The following is a 24,148-nucleotide window of genomic DNA, read 5'->3' as shown; positions in this document are numbered from 1 at the left end:
CCCCCCCTCCTCTCCCCTTATCTAACATGCACACACAGACACATGCACACAACACTCTCCGCCTTCAACCCTCTGATGTCTGTTGGCAGATCTGTCTCAGGAGCCTAATTGGTACTTTCTTATTTTTTTTCCCTCTTTCTCACCCTCTAACTCTGTCACTCTCTCATTCGGCTGTGTGCGTGCATGAGAACTCAGATGTGCTTGTGTCTGTTGCAGCAGATAAAAAGCATAGGAGTCCTGTGTGTGTTTTCGTGGCAGGAGGATAAGAGCGTGGGTGCCACTAAATGAAACAGAGGCTGAAGCAACTGCACACTCTGCGGCTATGTGATAGGGCGAGCCAACTCGGTTAACCAAATCTTGGAATGAGCCGCTGAAACCAGGCGTGCGCCACTCAAACACACACACACACACGCACACACACGCATGCATGCATGCACGGCTACAGACGAACACAGAGAGACACGCACTGACAAAAAGTTGTCCCAATGCCCAGGCAGGAATCCTGCTGCCAATAATGAGGAGGTTTGGAGATGTGCATTTGTTTGAGCAGATCCAAAAGACACACTTTAATAGCTAACTGGATGGCTTACGCACACTGCCTAGCACACACCAGTTTTAGTCCACAGATTGTTGATTTTCTGTGTAGCTTCTTTTATAAGGAGGCACACACGGTTACATATCACACCTGCAGACACGAGATACAAACATAACACGAGACATTCTGCTACTACTGCTATTATTCTGTCAGTGACTTTTTTTTTTTTGAAAGCAATCCTCGTTCTCTTGACATTTCACGCGGCAGCGGCTGCTTACAGTAAACTCTTGATCTGAGATGCGTTTCTTGGAAGCACGGCAGCCGGGGCTTGCTTGTTGGAGCGATGATTTGATTAGGGTTTTTGCGCTGATTACAGTCTTGTTGGTTACAATATACCGTTCTGTCGGGGAGAGCAAGAGGGCAGGAGCGGGAGTGATTGAGAGTGGGAACGTCAGTTTGTCAAGCTGTCAGGAGCGATGCTGTATCGCGCTTCTGAGGTGTTTGTGTGTAGGCGAGACGCTCAAAATGAATCAGTTTAGATCAAAGAGTACCAGAGAGGGTATTAATACAAATCTTTTAGCAGCTACAAGCACTCGGCAGGGCCATACATCTGAGTGCACGCGCGCACGAGCTCCTTTGAATTAAATGGCGGCAATAAGGAAAAAAGGAAAAGCGTACCTGAACGGGGCTTTTCAAAAGCCAAGTGCCTTTTCCCTCAGAGTTGCACTGGAGAACTGCAGAGTTGCCGCAGCTCAGCTCTGGTGTGCAATGTTAGCTAAGAACAAATAATATGAAAAGCCTCAAAGACCCTTTGCCTTTGTAAGCCTTATAAAATGTTAACCAAATTAATCTAGCTTCCTTTTTTTAACTCCAAGAACCTGCCGTGCAGTCACTGATTCCCTGTAAATCGACAGCCTCTCCTGAGATTATTTCAAAGAAATGCAGCAAAGCATTTGATCTCCGAAAGCCTGGGACAAGGTGTAATTATTCCCTTCCGTGTATTGTGCTTTCCGTTAATTGGACGTATGCCACCGAACCTTGCTATGATCGTTTAATTGACAGCAGCGGAGACACAGATGCCCGTCCGAACGCAGGCCGTAAAGCCAACATGGAGTGTGTCTGGCAGAACATGTAATTATGACGCTGTGTGAGGCCTAATCGCAGGTCAGGTCAGTGTTGCACCCTGTGAAACGGTATCTGAACACTAGAGATGCTGTGATCTGACATGTGTTGACAGCTTTTGTGAAGCTTTAAACCATGGACACAGATTTTCGATGATTGTCCGTAAGGGCTATACTAAAGATGCTGATTATGCAAAGTAACAATATACTTGGGCTTTTTTTGCCATGCCCACAGCAAATATATAGTCATAGTGACTGTGATAATAAAGAGATGCAGGACATTGTGACGAACACACACAAAAAACATAAGAGCCACAACAATATGGGTTAATCTTAATCAACATTTACAAAATTGTGATACAGGATTGCAATTACACATTTTCCTGGGCGTTGTACAGCCCTAATTAAAATACTGTGTACTAACCTCCCTTCTGTAGATAATTTATGTTAAAATTAAAACCAGCAGAGTTGCACATCTGACATTTTAAACAGTCTTTAGCATCTTCTATTTAAGATGAGAGTGGCAAGGCGTGTCAGAACAGCAGCTTCCATCTGTATTACCTAGAAAACCTTTCCTCTCTCAAGAAGCTCCCAACATTTCCAAATGTCTAACCTAGAGTCCACCTGCAGTCACAACTACAACAATGAGGAGTGCTGCTGCTGCTGCTGCTGCTAGTGTTTAGCTATGCTGAATTTGCTGGTCTTTACTGATCAGGAATGTTGAGTTTCTGACTGGCCTCTCTCCAGTTAGTCCAGATCAGGCTGAAAAATGTCAGATTACAGCCATCAGTCAATTCCTCGGTTCATGACTTAAGAAGATTATTTGGCTTTTTTGTTGGATTTGTTTCTGGTCCAGATTTCTAGATGTCTTTAGTCAAAACAAAAGAGCAAGTTTTACTAGCAAGCTGAAAGAGTTTCACCTTCAGAAACATGCAAAGGAAAAGAAACACAAAGTAAATCAGAAAATTGTCTGAGAGGATTTTATAGATTGCAGATTGGGGGGAGGTGGGGAGGCAGAGAGACAGATCAGAATTAATCCTCTTTACTCTTTGTTTGGTAATCTGATTTAGTCAGATTTTTCTGCTTCTATCTCTGGTTGTGGTTACTGATGCTGTCCCTGGACTGACCACAGCGATTTTCACCTTCAGTGCCCCCTCGACTCCCCGCCCATGTCCCCTCTTAGTCCCCTTCTACGTTGATGTTTTAGCGTGACACATAAACAAAAATGGGGGGAGGTAAACATAAATCCCTCGCTGCGTTTGCCAAATCCTGCTATGCGACTGCGTGCAAACTATTTTCCGTTGAAGACGAGTACAACGCGGCTGTCCCTGCCCCACATAAATGACCTACTTTGCACATTAACACACATTTACATGACAGCGAGATCCAAGGCAGCTTCATATTTTCTGTCTGGCTTTAAAGTGCAATATGACTCTTGTTCAGTTCTTAGAAGCCGCGGCATTTTTAGAAGCCTCCCGTCATGTTTGAGGAGATCACAGAGACAGCAAAGCTGACTGGAGTTCTGTTAAGCCACAGTAGGGAAAACGTGCTCATAATGTGCGGAGCGCTCGCGAGCAGAATTGTACTTTTGTCGTGCAAGTGCGTCGAAGGGAGACGAAGCTGAGACAGAGGCCCACCTAAGGTGCTCTCAGCTCAGGCAGAGCTATTTCCAGACCAGCAGCCCCTCCCGTCCCTGCACCTCCAACCTCTGGTGGGGGAAACCACACCACTGCTCAGGCCCAAGTCACAGACACGACTCAAGAATGGATCCATTATTCACACAAACACACATACCATGCTCAGGGGACTGGCGCACACGGCTGGGATGTGGCAGCGCTGAACAAATGCTCACTTTTACTTAACTTCACTTAACTAAAATGCCCCAGCAAGTCACATAATGAGATTCGAGTTTGTTTCTTTTTTTGTTTTTTTTGTTTTTTTTAAACAACGCACGACTCAGCTTTTTGTGTCATTAAAAATGTCAGGCGTACCCTCTGTGATTTGAGAACACAGACTAAGTGAAACAGCCTGGAGCAGAATGGATTTGCTTCTCTGTGAATGAAATGGAGTAGAAATGCACCGATCGGGTCGATTTCTGAGTTTCCCCAATTCTGACCAATTCCTCTGTTTTCCAAAGAGTGATAGCACCATAAAAGAGCAAAAATGTCTTAATAAAATTAAGAAATCAAGAGAGTTATGTGAGTTTATGTCCCCATATGACCGAAAACTAGTTTTCAGTTAGATGTACTTAATGAAAAGGAGGGGGAAAAAAATCTGATTTTTCTGTTTTTGACCAATCAAGAACCAATGCTGATCTCTTGTTGGTTGATTTGTGCATCTCTATTGTAAGATGCATAAATCTTACACAGATATTAAGTATATATATATTTAAAAAAACGACAGTCTAAGAGTGATAAAAGTGAACACATTGTACGAAGTTTAGAGAACGCTTGACGGCACAACACAACTCCACGAAACTTGACATGGATGAATATGTAAGTGCTCTCCCTCTCTGTCTCATACACCGACACGCACGCATTCACAAAGAGCCCAGATTGCATTCGAGTTTTGCTCATGGACCATGATAAGAAAATGTGGTAAATGCATAATCTGATATGCATGACTGGAGGTTTCTCTCTGCCTTTCTTTCCCTCTTGGAAATCGCAGGTTGCATCCATAATTTACACCAGCCTCCGTCTGTTTCTCTCTCCTCCACGCGGCTCCCTCCCTGTTTTTCTTTCCTCTCCATCTCCCCTTCTCTCTCCTGGCAATCTGGCTTTTGCAGCTTTGCTCATTAGCATACTGCAAAATGTGCAGATGCCACCAAAAATTATTCACCTTCCAGCGCTCTGATGCCGTTTCACATGTACACAAACTACACCGTCGACATTTTGCACAACATCCCCGACAAAGGCGACGAGATTAGATCTCCTTTTCTTTTAACGGGTCTGAGCAATAATATGGGATCCTTTGGTCTGCTGTCTGTTGTTTCCTTGCAGCCTCATTCAACCCAATTACATCATCCATCATGGTGGTCAAAGGTTTTCGACACTGCGATGATGACTGCCATGGGTTTAAATAGACACTTAGAATTTATGGAGTCCAAGGGATAGGCAAATGCATAACACTCATGCTGTTCAAAGGCTAATTGAACACAATATTCATGCATGTTTTTGCATGAAATTGATCCTGCAGATTGTGGAGCACGAAGCAAATATTGCTTGCTGGTGAAATCAAAATGAAAATTTGTTCTTCTTTCAAATAATATTGTTGACGAAGGCAGATCGATGGAAATACGTGCCAAGTACACATTGGCTCAGCGCTGCTCGGCTCATTGCAGCTTACGGTGCAAAAGTATTCATATATCCTTTGAATCTCTTTTTTTTTTGCATTTGGTAATGTTAAAACCACAAACCTCAAGGTGTTTTATTAGCATTTTATGTGACACACCACTACAAATCAGTGCATGCTTGTGAAGCGGAAAGAAAAAATAACATGTGGTTTTCGAATTTGCATGCGAAAGGTGTGAAGTCAATTTTTACTCAGCCCCTGTTAGCGAGTACTTGCAACCACCTTTTGCTGCAATCACATCTTCCATTTTTTTTTCTTTGCAAAATAGAATAAAAGCAGTCAAATTGGGGTGATACTCTGTGAACACCAATGTTCAAGTCATGCCACAGATTCTTGGTGTACTTCTTCACTTTGACCAGGCCATTCTAATGCACACTTTAATTCAAGCCATTTTACTGCAGCTCTGATTGATTTGATTAGAGTTTATGTGCTGCTGGACGATGAACTTAAAAGGTTTTCTTACTAGAGAACCTCGTATTTAGCTTCATTCCGCTTCCCAGCAAGTCAAGACGTTCAGTTTAGGTCTTGTCTGAACAAAAACTTTCCATCCACAAGTTTGCCGTGTGCCCTACATTGTTTGGTGCAAACTGAAAAGCTTTCCTTCAGCAATATTTCTACTTTTATATAAGGAGAATTTGTGCATTGCACATATCAGCTCCTCTGTTCTCCAACCTGAGGTGTTGATCTCTGCAGCTTCTCCAGAGCTGCCACGAACCTCTTGGTTGTTTCTCTGATTAAACCTCTCCTCTACTGCCAGCTTAGGTAGATGACTTGGTAAGTCTAGGTCAGCTTGCAGTTGTGCAATTTTAGACAAAGCTAAAAATTGTATAAGAATGTTGAATTTTGCATCAGTGACCCTCATTTTCCTCAGTAGTCTCATTCTTTTCTGCCATCACAATGTCTCCATCACTCACCCTGAGCCTTCTGATTAGGATCAGGAGGATCTATATCAGCTGTCTGCAAAAAGGACAGCAAGAGTCTGCCTAGGTGACCAAATAGATTATTAGAAAGCAGAGTTTCAATCTTTTCCATCTGAAATTCGATTGCACCAATGCGATCCATAGAAGCTGTGATGTTGCGCACACTGATATTTCAATAATAAGTTAGTGTATCGTTCAAAGCTTGTTTTACAACCCAACCCTGCTTTAAACCTCCCCGATCTGTCTGACTCATAATGTTTGTTCACAACTGTTCTCTAAAAAACCTCTGAGGTCATTACAGAGCTGTAATTATCCTGAGACCAATCAACACACAAGCGTGCTAGATGTACTAGCAAGGCACTAGATTTTATTCAAGCAAAAAACACCAATCACAATTAAGCACTGCTTTGTGTTAATGTTGTCACACAAAATGCCCATTAAATGGACAGAAGTTTGTGGTTGTAATGTGACAAACAGTGAAGTAGCTTAAGGGGAATCAATGTTTGTGCAAGTCACTGCATAAGATTGGGGTATTTCTATAGACATAAGCCGCAAAAAAACACATCAGCAGTAAGAGCTGTCTGCTATTCTCAGAAACTGAAATTGTCCAAGTGACAGGTGTAAGTTGTCTATTTCAGCAGTATAATATCAAGAAAATTGTCATTGGTTGCACAATGGTTGGTGCAGAAACAAATGCTTTTCTTTGCAAATGACTGGATATTCAGATAAAACTCTTTATGTTCTTTTGCTCATCAGAAAGCCTGTTTTCACACTCTCCTCTGCTTTACTGTAAGACCTGAACAATGTGAACAATGTTTTCCCAGGAAAAAACCTACTGCTTGTTTAAAGAGGCAAGCGTGACACAACAAAAGCCTAAATTGGAACTGCTGCTTCTCATCTTGCATTTGAGACCAAGCGGTCACATCGACATCACAGCTCACACTGAGGCACTCGGAGAAAGATGGAAGGGGCGAATCAGGAGTCTTACCGATTCGAATGAGGAGGCTCCTGTGTTTGCTGTTAGGCCAAATCTGCTTCTTAAACTTCATCAATCACAGAGCGAGTCTGAAACCAAAACAAAACACAATGCAACAAATTTGGTTAGCGAGTGTTGCGATGCAAAATGTGGTTTTTAAGTAACAGGAATACATGGGATAGCTGGTGTCATTTATTAGGATGTGATAATACAGCAGCACCCTGCTGTTCATCTGACAAATTGGAGGCAGAGAACCGGGGAGCTAAAGAGAGTATGTATCCACAGTTCTGTCAGGTGCTGAACATAAAATACCTAAACGATAAACACGAGACGATTCCTTGCAGAAGCAGCCGTCTTTGAACTCTCCAGGCTCTAATCAAGGAGCGACTATTCTTTTCTTTTGCTTCTGGCTATTTTGTAACACGGATGTGTAGATTTTCTTACGGGACCCATTAACACACCACTGCATACTTCACAGAGCTGCATCCTTAGCTCACCTAAGCCTATATGTTTTAAACTTCATGACACAGTTTTTGAGCGTGTGAACAGATGGAAAAAAAAAAAAAAAAAAAACGAATTAAAACTAAACATTACCCAACATTTAATTACTATTAACACCAGTTTGCAAGCTAAAAGCGTATCCACGATTTTCCCCATATCTGAATCAAATTAAATTAGTCATGTGAGTGTAATTAACTAAATACAATCTGATGCTGCAATTTCACACTTGGTTATGGGAACAGAGGACGGTGCTTGAGTAGGGAGAAAGAAAGGATGGCAAACCTCTAGTCGGTATGACGCTGTGTAGTGGGAGGCTTGGAAGTTGAAGACTGCCACAGTTTGATGAACAGATAAATCATTACTTGACCCTCAAGCCTGAGAGAAGTAGTACTCGCCAGATTATAAAAAAACGGATACTTTTAACAAAACAAATTGTTTTCTTTCCCTTTGCATTCTAATTTTCAGTCTTGTCATTATCATATTAGCAATAGCGATATATAATTGGTCTGAAGATGACTTCACTTGAAACTGATCAGACATTAAGGTCAATGTGAGGAGGCACATTCCCAGTATACATCATTTCATGGTGCACTGAAGCTTAAGAGCCAATAAAACAAAAGAAATAAATAAAGAAGTAATAGTAGAGCTGAGATTATTCTGTTTTAGGCACATCCTTCTTTTTACTGTGGCTTAATTTTTACTGTGATTTTTATTGGAAATGACTGAGCAATAACATTTTGAGATGATATACACTTTGTCAATTAGATTTAATCAGAAAAATTATGAGAAAAAGGTAAGAAAATATATATATAAATATATTTTATTCCTGATTCATGGGTAAAAATGTCTTTGTGTAGGAATAAATTATTCCGATAATCTAATTACAGATAATAAGATTTATTTATTTGTGGTTTAATTTTAGCTACGTTGCATACAACAAGCGTATGTTGATTTATTTCATTGCATCGTGGCACCTATGGCGCGCCACAAATATAACTGAAAGCGACATTAGCTGAATGACTCAGGATGCTCCTAATCAGGGTTTACACACTGGGAGGCTACCTTTATGTGTGAAGAAACAGAAACACTCCTCTCACATCATTATTCACTGCTGGTGTCAGTCACTGAACCCTAACTAATACAGGTAACACCCTTTATATTTTCTGGAACCAGCTAATTATTGCCACTAAAGGCAACAGACGTGAAGCTCAGAGGATTAAAATAGAAACAAAAACGAGGACAAATAAGAAACAAAACTCAAAGAATTCACATGTTTATGGCAAAAACAAGGTGAACACGATGGTCTGTTGGGCCTCTAAGGAAAATGGCTTATAAAAAAAAAAAAAAGCTTCTGCTCAGTTTAAAAATAATGAATACATGCTTGAGAAAAATATTCCAAACAGTAAAATATTGTAGGCACTTATCTAAGGAAGGGTCATCCTTCTGCAGTAAATCAATAATGCTCACCAAGACTGAAATGCATTAACCACAGGATCGACTGTGTGTTCTTGTATTCATCTGAGCCAAGTAATTTCTACTGTGTCTTTGTTTGACTGAGAAGTTCTAAAGCACAATTTCCAATGCTGGTATTATTTCCCCATTCATACAAAGGCTCCATCATGGTGCTAAATGAGCTGCAGTGGGTGATATAAAAGAAAAGAGAAAACACACACACGCACGCACACACACACACACACACACACACACACACACACACACACACTTACATACACGGTAATTTACTGATCCTCTGTAATGAAACACGAAGCCAGCCAGGCATGTTTTTTCACTCTCACCGAGAGAAAATACGGCTGCTAAGATCTACAGCGCCTCAGAAAAATAAAAAAATAAAAAAAAAATGCTGTCACACCGCCTAAAGAGAAAAGGCAGAATTATAAGAAAGAAAAAAAAAAACAAATGGAGCCATTGATTCACTACTTGTTTATTTACAAGCCTCTCTGGAGAAGAGATAAATTCCCCTGTTGCGGCTCCGTTTCCCCATCACACGACACGACGGGATGCATGAGAAGAGGGGCGAGCGGGCCGCGAGCGCAAAATGTGAGCACGCAAACACAAACGTCTCGCATCTGGATTAACCTCCAATGGGCGTCATCGCAGATGCCATTAAATGTAGCAGAAGGCGAGAATCATTCAAGAGAGAGAGAAAGAGGGAGAGAGAGAGAGGGAAAGACTGCCATCTGAATAATTTATTCCGAGGCTCATCTCGCCTCGCACCAGGGGGATTTCTGCTTTCAATTTACACCGTTTTCCTCCCCATATTCGAATCAGGAAGCAGATTTGTTGTGATTGGCACGCGGAAGGTCACCGTTCGCAATCTAGTGTTGTTGGTGCTGCCCTCGGTGGGGTTGGTAGGCCAGGTCTATTAGCACGCTAGGAAGAGCCACCGCATGTGGTTTTTTCCTTTCCTTTTTTTTTTTTTTTTCTTTTGTCCGCCTTTGTTTACATGCTCGATGACGCTGGAGAATAAGGCCCATGGTGCATGGAGACATCAGTGTGTCTGAGCTTATTAGAAGAGCTTTCCAAGGACACAGGAGGATCTAGAAATTACACTGGCTGAGGGGCGGGGGGGAAACAAACACTATAGCTAATCATAGCAGGAGGATGTTAGGAATGCAGACGCCGAAGCGAGGAGCGAGGGAGGGGGACAGAAGGCCAAGACAGAAAGGGAAGGACAAGAAGGGAAGATGGAGGAGTTGGGAATGAGAGCATGAGAGGAGGAGGTAAAAGTAGGGGAGCGCAAAATGAAGCCACGGCCCTTGTGCCTGTCCTCGTGATGTGTGTCACAAAGGGACTGAGAAAAGGACACAGAACAGTTCACGGAGGCTCAGTTCAACTGTGACAGAATGAGCTGCCATTAACCAGACAAGCAGAGGGAGAACTCTATCTGAGTGACAAACTGTAGCTGAAATCTGCAGCCTTCGACGCAGCTCGGGGGATCTGCTTTGTTTTGTGCCGGTGTTATACAACTCCTCTGGGAAAGGATCAGTCTATCGCGCCGGGCGCTCAATCCGGGAGACGCACACGTGTCGGGACGGAGGGTGTGGGCCGTGAGCGTCCTCCGAAATGTAATCGAAACTTTAAAAAAAAAAAAATGGATTATTGAGTTGCTTTGAGTCGGTGTGCTTAGCAAGCAAACTGCCCCTGGAGGAGTCAATTGGTGTGAGCTAGCTAGCGCCGGATGACAAGACTTGGCTGTTTCTGGCCTCACAGGCATGAATGGCCCTGCAGCAGGCGGGCACGGCGCAGCGGTTCAACAAGGCCTCTTTAACCAGCAGAATGACAGGCAAGCAGACGGGCGGCCAGCCAGAAACAGACATGCAGCTCTGGCTGCTGCACCGGTGCCAAATCTGTTCCACCACATGATGCAAGCGAAAGAGACTAGGAGAGGACAGTCTAAGTATATAAGTGTCTCCACAGTTAGGTCACCAGTCCATGTATCCCACCCTCCATACGGCACCAGTTTTTCACCATCGTCTGCCAGCTCTCTTACGTACGCTCGTTCTGTTTCTGTGGAGAGCATACGAATGACTTGTGCCTTGTTAAACTTTAAATGCAGGAGTCCACGGCCTCAGGCGCTGCATCAGTGCCTCTGCGCGCTCTCCGCCTTGTGGAAATCTCCGTGCAAACTGAAGGGAAACTCGGCACCACTATGACACAGCATGCAGGAATGCACCAGCGGATGTGGCTCTCTCTCTCTCTCTCTCTCTCTCTCCTTAGCTTCTCAGTCAGCCCTCCTCCCCCCTCTCACTGTGGGCAGGTCCATATGCACCCAGTAATTATCAAGGTTATTTTCTCCAGAGGACCAAATCCCTGTTTATGGGCATAAGCGTGTGTCACCAGGGCCTTGGCTGTCAACCCCACAGGACGCTGACTCTAGTGGACAAGCCCTGGAGAGAAATCTCTGCTTCTCACACAACAGAGCTGCTGCTTTTCTTTCTTTCTTTTTTTTTTTTTTCATTTTGCGCGCGCGCACACACACACACACACACACACACACACATACACACAAAAGAAAGCATTTGCAATTCTCGGCCCTTGTGCTATGACCTCAACTAAAGACATCAAAACTGATGTTCCTTAAGAGCCTCAAACCTTGGATTTATCCTTGAAAACCCTCAACTAATGAAAAAAAAAATTGGCTCAGAATGGGGGATATAAATCCTTTGACAACATATTAAAAAAAATTAACTGTAATAAACAGATTTTATATACTATGCCTTGCAAAAGCGTTCACGGACTTCAAACTTTCCACATTTCATCGCGTTACAGCTGAACAAATGTAGGGCATTATGGGGGATTTTGTGAGGCAGACCAATACGGAGAGAAAAAACATACTAGATGGTTTTTCAAAGGTTTTTAAAACAGAACTCATATTTATGTTCACTATTTGTATTCGACCCCCCATCCCCTCTGATTCACTCAAATACAACCAGTACAACTAAATAAATGCCTTTAGGAGTCACCTAAAGGACATCATGAAGACCAGGAAAAGAACAGATGTATTACTACTAAGAATGACAGACTGGTGACGGATATCTGAACCCCACTGTGACTTCTGGATTCAATGGTTTGCTCTGCATTTTATTTTGGAGTGCCAGATTTGCACATCCACTGGCTGGAATATTTGTGATTTTAACATGAAAAATTTGAACGTCTTGAAGAGGAGTGAATCGTCTTGCAAGGCAGTTTATGTAAACTCTTCAGTTCCTGTAGTCGTGAGAGCAAAGAGCACATGTTTATGTTGGCTGGAATGAACTCTAAAAAGGACATTAATTTTTTTTTTTTAACTATCAGAAGTTCAATTCATTCCCCCCCCTACAGTAAGAGATTCCCTGGAGAATTGGGATCCAGGCTACATCACATATTTCCTTTTTGGCAGTGGTTTATGAGGAAGCAAAGACTGGGAACAGCCAGTGGTTAACAAGGCCTGTAAAAATCACTAACCAACACAACAAGGTAGGCATTATACCTGTTAATTAGAGGCAAACAGGAGGCAACTTTGTTTTGTGAATGGGACACAGAGTAGGCTTGTTCTCATGGTACATTTGGCTTGTGAGCAAACAAGAGCCCGGAGCAACCTGAATTGCCAGCTCAAGAGTATATTTGCATGTAACAAACTGTTAGCTGGGGTCAGTAGTGCACACGCACACACACACACACACACACACACACACACACACGTACTGAGAAACTGGCTGCTCTCCTCACACAAAAGCTGCTTCCTCTTTGTTTCATCACGCAGGCTGGGCTTTGTTGATGTGCGGAAATACCTCCAGAGGGAATGAAAATACTGGCAAGTCCCTGCAGCTCTTTCTGGAGCGAAACACGGGCAGCGGGGTCGGTCCTGCAGCTGCAAGATCACTCGCGACGCGCATGCATACCAAGTGCCTGTGTAGGCTCGGAGCTCCAGTTACGCACGGAGATAACCGTGTTAACCTTAAAGGACATAAACACCGGGGTGTAGTTACAGGGCTATCGGGGAACTAGAAGAGCCAACACTGACAGAGCAGAAACTGAAGCTGGACTAATGTTGTCAAGGAGGCTGCAAAATTACTATCAACGTCACTGCTAAGAAATTAGCCTGGGAAGAACTCGGAGACTTCACATCTTAGATTTACTGACTTCTTGCCAGAATTTGGCAAAAGAGTTCAAGAAAAGGTCAGCAGAAGTCGAGATGTTTCAGAAATGGTGAGTCACACGAAGCTGCATGTACTTGGGGACTCTGCTACAAATTCATCCCAACACTGGGTCGCACACATTTACCCAACCTCAACAAAACTGGGACGCCAGAAAAAACATATGTCGCGTCCAAAAGAACCTTCACTGTACCCAACTCCACCACGGCGCAGCCCAGTACCGCGCTTTTCTCTTTTCATATTCCATTACCTCACTCCGCGGACATCCATACAAGCGAAAAACACGTGCTTGTAATCAGACGACAGCATTCTCCACTGATGACTAAAAAAAAACTTAATGATCTGCACTTAAGGCAAATATACGCCATATTTAGTAAGATGTCCAAACCTACAAGTAGGAGAGACAGAAAAATTTGGTTGTCTGTGGAGGTAAAGATGGTAAGCGATGAAGAGACGCATTTTTGGAAGTATTTCAGCCCAACTCTTAACACAGATGGATTTTTAGCTTTGCAGTCTCACTTTGCTACCTACGCGCTTGTTCCATTGACCCAGGAAATTAAAAACGACTTGCTATTTTTGTCAAAAACTTCATGTCAATTGCACCTCCTACATAAATCTGCAATATCTTTTTAGTACGGCTACTACATGTTTGTTGAGAAAAATCCTACTTCTAAACTCTTCGTGGAAGTCAAACGTTCAGCCTATTTCAGAATCTCCAACACATAGTTGAAAGTTTGAACATATCAGTAAAAATCTGAGAAAAAACATGGGAAAAAGAAGTTTCCAGACAGGAAGTGCATACAGGGGCTGAGCCGTTTCTACAACAAAAGGCTTCTAGCGCTACATTTTGCACAATTTATGAAGTCTCTATTTTTTTTTTGGTGTAAATGCTGCATTACCGTGACTGTTTTAAGTCTGAACAAGACAAAGCACTTCGCAAAAGGCAAAGATCCAGCAAAGCACAAACACACCACCAGTGGCTGCTAAGAAAGATGCAGCCAGAGCGAATCTGGAGATCAGCACCGTCCTTTACAGGACACCTATATTACACATATTTATATCAATCTGTGGTAAATACTGATGTAGTGCCATGTAATTGCAGATTTTGCTTGGCTGTCCAGTGCCAATCAGCCTGTTAGGTGACACCAAGATGAAGTTTAGTCATTATCAGGGCGCTGCTTGAGGCCAGAGTTGAAGATAAGTATTCCTTGACTCAAATGTGCTCAGCAGGTTGTTTCGTTCCTGCCATACCTAACAAGGATTGTCATTACACCAGCCCCCGTGGTTATCAGAGAGTGGGAAGGGGGTGGGTGTGAGAGTCCTGGGATGAAAGGATCTAATGTTTGAGGGCAATGAATTGTGGTTATCAGCTGCTACTTGTTAAACAACGAGCAGCTGATTGAACTGTGACAGATTCTCTGTTTTCAAATTAAGTTTCCTTTGACGTTTTTTTTTTTTTTTTTTACAGTATTTTACAGAATTCTAATTAGTGGATATAAATATTCTATAGACTCCTGTTATAATGTTATTGTGATGCAATAAAAAAAAAAAATCAAAGACCAAGATAAATAGAATTTTTTTTCCAAAATAGGATCTTACAAAGAAGCTGTAGAATATTGTGTATAATAGGACATATAAATACTATCCGTACACCTCTGTCGTTTTGTGGGAGAAGAAGTTACAGTCTGATGGAACCACAGTAAAAGTTTGGCTTCAGTTTGATAAGAAAGTTTGACACAAAAAGAACAAGGCACATCACCAAAAAAAAACAATATAGCCCCAGTGAAATGTGGAGATCCACATTATGTCTCAGGTTAAAGTAGAGAATAAATCTCCCCATTTTTAAATGTCTTTTATAAACACCATACTAATTTATATTTAAATGACAAATCACCTTGATTGAACTGAATGAACTTAAGCTTTTAAATATTAGAGTCTTGCAGGAAATCTTGCTAACTGAAGTTGTTATAAAACACATCAGTATGGGAAAAGTCCCCATAGAAACCAGAAGAAAAACACATCTTAATATATCATGCAGATTAAGGGCGATGGCCAGGGCCCACTTTCTGCTCTGCAGTCGTCTTTGGTTAAAAGCTTAACAAAAGAAAATCAGGTTGTAAGCAACTTTCTTTCTCGTCAAGTTAATTACCATTAAATCTTAACCAGTAAGCTGTGCAACATCCTGATTCCCCCAAAAGTGCTAATTTTTCAGCAGAAACACTCCATCTTTTGACTAAACAGCTGAGTAAAACAGCACTGAGCAGATATCAGGGGGAAAGCAGATTCTAGATGTACTGACAGAGGGGAAGAGCTTTCAAGACAGCTGCTTGAGTTTCTTTCTATGTCACTCTCACTCAAACACACACACACACACACACACACACACCCTGAACTCCCTCTCTCCTTTTTAGCCAGTGACAGCAGGCACCCAGCGATGACACGAGGAGAGTCTCTGGCAGCCTGTAAGGCAGCACTAAACAGACAGAAATATCTGTTCTGACAGACGGACAGACCGTCACCCAGCAAGACATGCATGCAGCTGTCACAGAGCGTACTGCACCTCTTCGCGTTTGATTTTTCTATTTCTTATTTTAACTCTTCTCTCAACACCGAACACAGTTTTAGTCATTCTTCTTCCCGTTGTATTGATTTTTCCACTCCTACATTTACGAGACAGCGCCGAACATGGTTTATCTTATGGGTGGAGAGAGTGTGGGCTGAGTTTCAGTGTCGTGACCCTGACATTTGAACAGACGAGCCATCCTGCAGCTAATCAACATCTTTGCTGCCTTCATTTGTTTATTCATCTCTTACTTTCCTTTCAGGAGAGTCTGTTCTCAATTTCTCCGGCTGTTTAGCCGTTTCGTTCTCAGGAACACCCGTTCCCAATTAGGAGGGTCAGAGAGCGGAATAACTCATTCACTGGTATCTGACTTTGGAAGATCCACAGCAATAAGAAACTCCTGCTATAAAACTGCCAGGTCTAAAACTTGTGCACAGACTGTGTTTGCATGTGCATCTGTGTGCATAAATCTGTACTGTGTCAACAGGTTGTCAGGAGACTCTGACATCCATGTTTTACAACATGCGATTATGACAAACCCTGACATTTGAACAGACGAGCGTTGTGATGGATGTAAAAAGTGCAGTTTATAAACATTCACCTGAAAATATAAGGTACTGAAACAATAGAAAAAAATCCCCTGATCAGTCAGGCGCACCCATGCACCAAAATCTGCACCCTGTGAAGAGAGAGCTGCTTTAATGGCTTTGTTTCAATGGTCCCCCCTAAATGCTGTAGAAGCTGGCGGCTGCAGTTTACAAGGCACATCTGCAGGTATTGCATTTCAAGCAGAGAAACTCAAGCTGTGAGAAAGAACACATACACAAACATTGTCACAGACGGAGGAGTATTCAGACGGGTTGCCTCTTCGTCTCTTGTAAAAAAAAAAAAAAAAAAGATACTGCAGGTGTGAGCTTTTCAACATGGCACCAAGTCTGAAAACAATGGCACGTCTGAGGAAGGTATGGTGACAATCTGTGTGTTGTTCAATAAAAATACTCACTTCAGTGTGAATTGATGGACAATATATGGTGAAGTGCACCATAGTGAGGATAGGACTGTAGAGAGAATGAACTCATCAGTGTATATTCTCAGATAAGCACGCCATACTGAGGCTGAGTGCAAACCATTAGTCCATAGGCCTACAATTGTTTTGTGCATTTATAAAAATAAGAGTAAGTTTCTTACATCCTTTTGTAAAACCTAAATTAACAAAAACAAAACAAAACCACAATTTACCTTTACCAGTCAGTTGGAAACTCATCTACTTAGTTGGTGGTGAACTAGCACTCTTTAGTGTACGCCTAAAGTGTTAGTAAGGTGTTTAAAAATGAAGTTCAAAATGTAAGAATTTCTAGAAGCAAAGCTGATTTTTTCATAAATGCTCTGACACAGCTGTGGTTCACTGTAGCTTCCAGCAAGAGCGAGACTTTCAGCAGATAACAGTAAGGCTAATCAGAGTACAAAGAAGTTGCTTTGTTTATTCTTCTTCAGCATTCAACTCTGTATGTTATCAAACATGGTGGAAATGTTCAAAGCCTTTACAGTCAAAGCACAGACTATGTGACCTTGTAATGATGCGCTAGCCATGTTAAATACTTCCATGAAAAGCTAAAAATGCAAATTGATGAATCCAATTTTTGTGTTTCAAAGTAACAGTGACTTTGCTTCTAATATAAAAATATATGGGCCATTGAGTCAGAAAGTCATATACAATTATGTGAATGGTACAATTTTGAAGAGAATTGGTTGAAATCAGTATTACAAGAGCTTAACATGGAAATCTTTTTTAACAGTAATTGTTGTGTCAAGCTGTGTGTACGCCAGTGTTTTATTTTAGGTACAATTTCAGATTTTACTTAAAAAGCATATAAAAATAACATATTTGCCATGAGTCCAACATTTTGTTGAACCCCGGTCATATTTACGAGGTAAAATTTTAAATTTAAAGTTGTTTTTTTATATTTTTCCCATGTCTGGGATTTTGGGGTGTATTTAATTTTTACATTTATTGAATTATTTAATAAATAATAAGAACGTGGATAATGCAGAGTGCAGTCTTACACACTTGAGCTCAGATTTGAATAATTTTAGGGACTGGTAAATACCATATTTGACCATCAGAATCAGAAGGGAATCAGATTCATACTGATGGGTGTTTTCTGTCCATGCATCTTTAACAACTAAGATTTCTGGTGATGCATCTCGATATGCATCAAATGAGTCATGAACCACATATCACCTACGTGTCCCTGAAGCCTTCGAGGCAGGACATTGGACTGGAGCAAAAGGATGCCTTCATGCAATTATATTTCCTTGGGACAACTCCTCCCAACACAGACTCCTCAATAAGCAGCTCTTACAGAGAAATTTTCACCATTTTAATTCGTAAGCTCTCACAATAATGTCTCTGAGAGAATCAGATCTATTTGTTACAGATGAGAGTGGAGTGGCTCGGAGGATCATGGGTACCATCTCTCCCAAATCAGGGAAAGAAAGAGCAATCAGCAAAGCTTCAGATGGCATCCAACAGATTTGAGCTCCTTTCTTCAAGCACCGTTATTGTGGCGCTCCCACACACTGGTGATGTGTTGCACGCATTTCTGATAATTTAAATATGTCACAGATGGACAAGAACGCGTCTAATTGAGAAACATATGCATCACACTTACAGGGAATAATAATTCCAACATGTGTGTTCGTTTCCATTCGGTTCTCATCGTTCACTCACCGCGAGTTGCAGGAGACCGATGGTGGCATTTTCCTATACAGTTTGTGAAATTATGCAGATGATGACACCGTGCTCCTTTTGTTTACCGTTACCGGGTCGGAGCGTTCAGGAGCGTTATTTTTCAACCTCACTCTACGGCTTCCTCTCCTCAACCTCCCGTCTTTCTCTCTCAGGGAGTCCTTCCTGCTTCGGCATTGGAGGAACGTCCTCGGCATTATGAGAAGCCATTAATGAGTGTTTGGCGTGGCATGTTGTGATGCGCGGCATATTACAGCCATTCATCAGAGTCAGGAGACACTTGACAGGCGGACAGCCAACAGGTTGTGTAATCATATAACACAGCCATGTCAGGCCTGCCACGGCTCCGTGTCCCATTCAGGCCTCTAATGTTGTTTTCCTCTGGGTAATTGACAATGCCAGACATAGAGACCCAGTGATGGATAACATAATGGACCCACTGGCACACAAAGATGGCGGCCGACTAGAATGATGTCATCTTCAAATATACAAGCATTTAGAAATATTCAGGATTTGTTATGACTCAGTCGTTTTGTCTTTTTTTAGGTAACATTTATTAGCTCACATTAACCCTTGTATTATTCTAGTTCAGGGTATTTGTTTTTCAACAAAGTAGCTTTAAAAAACAATTACTTCTGCCACTCAATCAGTAGAATATTACATTATATGTTTTTGCCATTTTTTGTCTTTATATCAACCACACTTACTGTAATATATATATATATATATGTATATATATATATATATAATTTTTTTTTTTTTTTTTTTCCATTTGGCTATCCCATCATTGTGGGTTTGCTTTTCTGGAACAAAGTTTGGCTTGTTGATGGTGCATGTTACACTCCAAATGCTCCCTTTTATCCCCGACCCTGTTTGTGGTTTTTCCAGACAGAAACTTTATGTATAGTTATGGGAAAAGATTAAACCACAGGGTATCATCCTTCTTTTGTAGACAATGCAGTTCTGTTTTATTCAACACACGCTGGAACCGTTCATGAGTCCGAATGAGAGTCAGCTCCTCTAAATCTGATGCCATAGATTCATAGATAGTAAAAAAGTGGGTTGCTCCCTGCAAGGCAAGGGTCTGCTCAAGCAAAACAGTTCATGTCTTGCTTAAAGATTACAGTAGGATTGTGGAGAAGATGGATAGATGGGTTTGGGCTCCTCCAGTCTGTCATAATGCAGAAAAAGCAAAGCCAAGAAGTGAAGCTCTTGATTTAGGTTTTACCGAGAATGAGCTGGAGAGTGCTGTTACCCCTCTGACAAGATCTTGGATAATCAGGTGACAATGGATGAGTGAATCAATGGCAAACCATACATGCAAAAGAACAGATAGACGGAAGGATGAACTTCCGAACGACAGATAACCGTTTCTGCCAGTGAGAAAAGTGTTTGTTCAGCCAGCTAACCGGCTGTGCTCAGCAACAGGTGCAGGACATTCCATAAAGTCGACACTTTCCCCAGTCCACCACCTTTTGTGGCATCCCATAAAAACACCTCTACTCATATGAATGGTATACGTTTTTATTTTATTTCTTTTTACCTCGACTATAAATCTTTGGAAATCTTCATGCCGGTAACGCTCTCCTGTGCAATGATGGACAACTCCACTTCCGTGAGAAAAAGAAAAAAGTTTTCATGTTGAAAGGGCTCATTGCATCGTTCCAGTCTTCAACCAATTCTGTCCGTTCTTGGTGGGATTCATATCAGTACTTTGGCAGAGACTCTGAATGTGACTCTGTTCCTGTCTCGTGTTGCCCAAGGCCAGGTTTTCTTTGCAGATGGAATCCGCTCCTCCTTTCAAAGACGTTTCCAAGGTTGTTGTGTATTTTAATATTCGTGGTACCATCATGCCAGGGAAGTATTGCCAGTCTAATCTCTGTGGAAGCAGAACAGGACGGACACGCTTTTCCAATGAAGGATGTCAAGCATGGGCAAGAAGAATACTTTTTGAGATCATGTGGGATGAATATAAAAGTTGCTTAAGAAGAAAGGAGCTAAACAAAAAGGAATGCCATTCTCATGGTCAAGCCAACAGCTGGAAACAATATGCTTTTACCAGATTTATATATTAAAAAAAATATATCAGAGAAAACTACAATAAGATTCAAGATGAAAATGTCAGGGTTAGTCTGAGACAAAGCCTGGCCTTGGACAGAACTAAACCATCATCTCTAACACAGTATATTATTATTATTATTTGTCTCCTAATTACTGCAGTAGTCATAAATTATCCCTAACCTATTATGAATGCATCACATTTTTTGAATAAATCTTTGAGAGAAATTGATTTGAGTTTATGCAATAATTATGCACACGGCTGTGTAAAAAAAAAAAAAAAGTCAAAGCAAGACTTTAGCAGCTTCAGAGTTCTGCAGAGACAACACAATGCAGAGAAACGTTTAGTTCTTAACTAGACAACTGCATCAAAGAAGCAGGGGTGACCTCAAGGCAGGGTGAGACATTGTTAAAAAAGGAAAGTATCCTCACACAACCTGTTCTGCTCTGTCCCTAAGCTGGAAAGGAAAAGACAATGTTCTTTCTCATCCTCCCACTCCACACAGCTTTTTTACCTCTGGTTGTTTGTGAGAAATCCTTTGCAGCACACAATCTCTCCCCCCTCACCTACCAAAAAAGGCCGATTTATAAAAGTGAAAAATGGGCTGCTAGATGAAAACCAGAATGAATCCAGCAGGGATAAAAATACACATCCTTGCCTTTTGAACATTGTCGCTGTTTCCCGAAGGTGGAGATAGGACACCTAAGGGAATCATATGTTTGATCATGCTAACATTTTAAAACACTTGTCTTCATTTATGTCTGGATCTGGGTGACTGTCAGAAAAATAATGAGAGCACAATAATTGACAGGTGTTTATGTGAACAGGCCATCAGATTAGCTTAAACAAGGCCTGCTTACTATTAATCAGAAATAATCCAAACTTCATTGATTACAAAAACTGTTTGGTTTCAAGAGCGGCTATATTTTAGTCTAGTTTGGCTAATGAAGTTAATGTTATAAATATTAAGAGAATTCAGTCTGATGACAAGTGAAAAGTCTGGAAATTAGGATCCCGGTCAAATAATTTTTAAACGATTGGCACTCTCTTGTCTCTTTCACCAAACATTTCCCTCATAAACTCAAAAAGACGATCTGCCTCAGAGCTACCTCTGGCCTGTCGCAAATCACAAGAGGTGGCAGCGATAGCCTGCGCAGCTGTGGGCTTTCAGAAATGACGCCGGCAGTGCAGGACAGGAGACGTGGTGCAGCGTGGGTGTTAGCACATTAAACCTTTGCCTCTCCGTATCGTTCTTTTCACAACAATAAAACACATTTTTTTTTGCCCAATAGCTGCAATTTTATGTTGGTCGCAGCTCAAGTAAGCCTTGCAGTCGCATTTGAGAAGATGATTTGTTCTGATCTGTTTGTGTGTCCTTGGCTTTCAGAACTGTACTTAGGCCATGCAGGCAGTTTTAGAGAGCTAATAAATTTAGGTTTCCCTAATGATCGTGTTTTATTTTATTCTGTCTGTCGCTGAAAAAATATGAATAAATGAGACTGCAATGTCCGGAACGTCACAGATGAGTGACAGCACTAATGTAGAACAGTACTACTAAAATGTAGTGAGTTATTCTACTGCAATCTGTGGTAAAGTTTTGATGCTACTACTCAGATTGGAACTCTGTATCTGCAAATGCCTGATTTTAGACTACTCAGATCGTTATCTGAAAAAAAAAAAAAAAAAAAAACTAAGAGTGAAACATCCCTAATGAATCATTTGATGTAACATTTTGCAGCTCTTTTATGTGCTTCACTGAAAATGAATTATCTGGCTGTGTATTTGCCAGCCTGGTCCTTCCTTATCTCAGATTTGTTTACATCATTGGTATTTGCTCATACACACACATACTCTGTATGATTGTGGGGGGCATATGTTCTCCCAACTGTGTCTCGGGAATTAAGCTAGATTACCTGGCACCTTTATCTATTATCTTCGTCATCCTTTTTTTTTAAACACCTGAGAGCAATAACAAAAGAATAAGGACAAATAAAAAAGTACAGCTGCAGCTATTTTGCAAAGTTGGCACTACAACTTTGCCAACTTAAAACAAAAACTGTTTTATTCTAGGAAAATTAAGCAAAGTTATCATCGGGACCTACATTAACATAAAACATTATGTAGCCTGAGACTAAAAAAACTGTCACATGAATCTGACAGCCACAATAGTTTGGATTTATTTTCTTTCCCATATCTGGACAAAGTGGAAAGAAACTCTGAATCATTCCATCATGTTTCAGTTGATTTTTCCAAGTATTGACACTGGCCACAGGATTCTCAGTAGGGTCTGGCTGAATTTCTTTCCCTGCAGAGCCAAACAGGATCCTGCCCAGCTCCTCATAAACAGCAGCTGCAGTCTGCTGCTCAGTTTCCAGTTCCCCCAAAGCCACCAGCACTGGACGGCCCAATCAAAACCAGCACCCGGCGCTCCCTCGCTCTGCTTTCACAGAGTGCGCGACTGAAACAAGAAACGTCCCACAATCAAAGATCCGCGGAATAAAAGAAATATCCTTTTACCTGCGTGACCTCAGAGGCGCTCGTGCTGCAGCTGGCACCCGCCTCCCTCCCCCGCCCCGCCCTTCATGTATTCCTCCCGCGCGGTCCGATGCTGACCTCTCCTTAAGAGGAGATCTGAGAGAAGAGGAAGACAGAGGAGAAGGTTGTTAAATTTCCCCTTAATGGAATGCCGGGGAGAACCTGGTTCAGACAGAGGACAAATGTATCACAGAGAAACACACCACGGTGTTGAAAAATGTATGCAGGAAGCCATGAGGGAGTTTGCTATACTGCCCCATTTACTCTACCTCCTAACCCTGCTGGAGAGTCAATGAACCAAAGAACAACTGCACCACCAATCACACGCCCTGTGCAGCCTATATACTGCAGCAAACCTGTCCCAACACCCCAATCCCCCCACCCCCAAAGCACAGGAACAACGTCCTTCCCAAAGGTTATCTGCTTGGTCAGCCCCTCATCCTGAGTCCATTACACACACAGAGTGGTGAGATTCCCTGCCTTAATACACCCCTCTTAGTCTCTTCTCACTGCTTCACTGCCTCCTTTAACTCCTCATACAAATCCAGCATAGGCCAACAACACCCACCCATACCGGTTTTTGGGATTAGCCAATCAGAGCATTTTCTGTGTATCTCAGCGTTGCTGTAAAAACGACAGCATTTGACTTGATTATTACACATCTACTTCATTTGTTTAACTTCAAGTCCCAAGAATAAATGCACAATAAATAAAATACAAGTTATCCAAGAAGATGAGGAGAAGAGGAAGGTGATGGTTTGTACAGGTGTATTCAAATAAAACAGTCTGAATATATGTCCAACTGGAATCATTTGTTAGGTTAAAAGCACATTCTGAAAATAACCTTTAAGCAGGTATTAAATATACTTTTCATTAAGCCCAATAAATGTCTTTTTTTTTGTTCTAATCCTAAATGCCATGTTTTCATTAGTGTAAGCAGACAATCTCCATAATTAACAGAAGTAAAGGCTATAAAACACAAGTCTGTGTGTAATTAAACTACATAATTTGTTTCACTTAGTAAATTGACTTAATGAAAATAATGAACTTTAAATAATATTCAAATTTCCTAAATGGGTCTGTGAGAAAGACATTTTTTTTTTTTCTTGAGGTTGACTCTTGCTCCATCCTGCAAATCAATTCTAAATCAGGCCAAAATCACACTAAGCAGATGTATATGT

At 41.6% G+C, this 24,148-nt stretch overlaps 1 protein-coding gene across 4 annotated transcripts in view; it reads right to left on the bottom strand.

Moving 5' to 3' along the window:
- Positions 1-24,148, bottom strand: part of zmiz1a (zinc finger, MIZ-type containing 1a) — a 146,521-nt gene that overhangs the window by 87,279 nt on the left and 35,094 nt on the right. For 3 of the 4 annotated variants that reach the window (XM_015027789.1, XM_015027784.1, XM_015027788.1), the window contains exons 2-3: positions 22,950-23,063; positions 6,916-6,992 (exon numbers count right to left, since the gene is read on the bottom strand). The gene's annotated coding sequence lies outside the window, so the exon portion shown is untranslated. The remainder of the gene's footprint in view (positions 1-6,915; positions 6,993-22,949; positions 23,064-24,148) is intronic. The other variant, XM_015027786.1, reaches the window with a different exon arrangement.

This window comes from Poecilia latipinna, unplaced genomic scaffold, assembly GCF_001443285.1.
Source record: "Poecilia latipinna isolate Pla-1442-1.1 unplaced genomic scaffold, P_latipinna-1.0 Scaffold107, whole genome shotgun sequence".
Lineage (NCBI taxonomy): Eukaryota > Metazoa > Chordata > Actinopteri > Cyprinodontiformes > Poeciliidae > Poecilia > Poecilia latipinna.
This window is presented reverse-complemented; position numbering and strand designations above follow the sequence as displayed.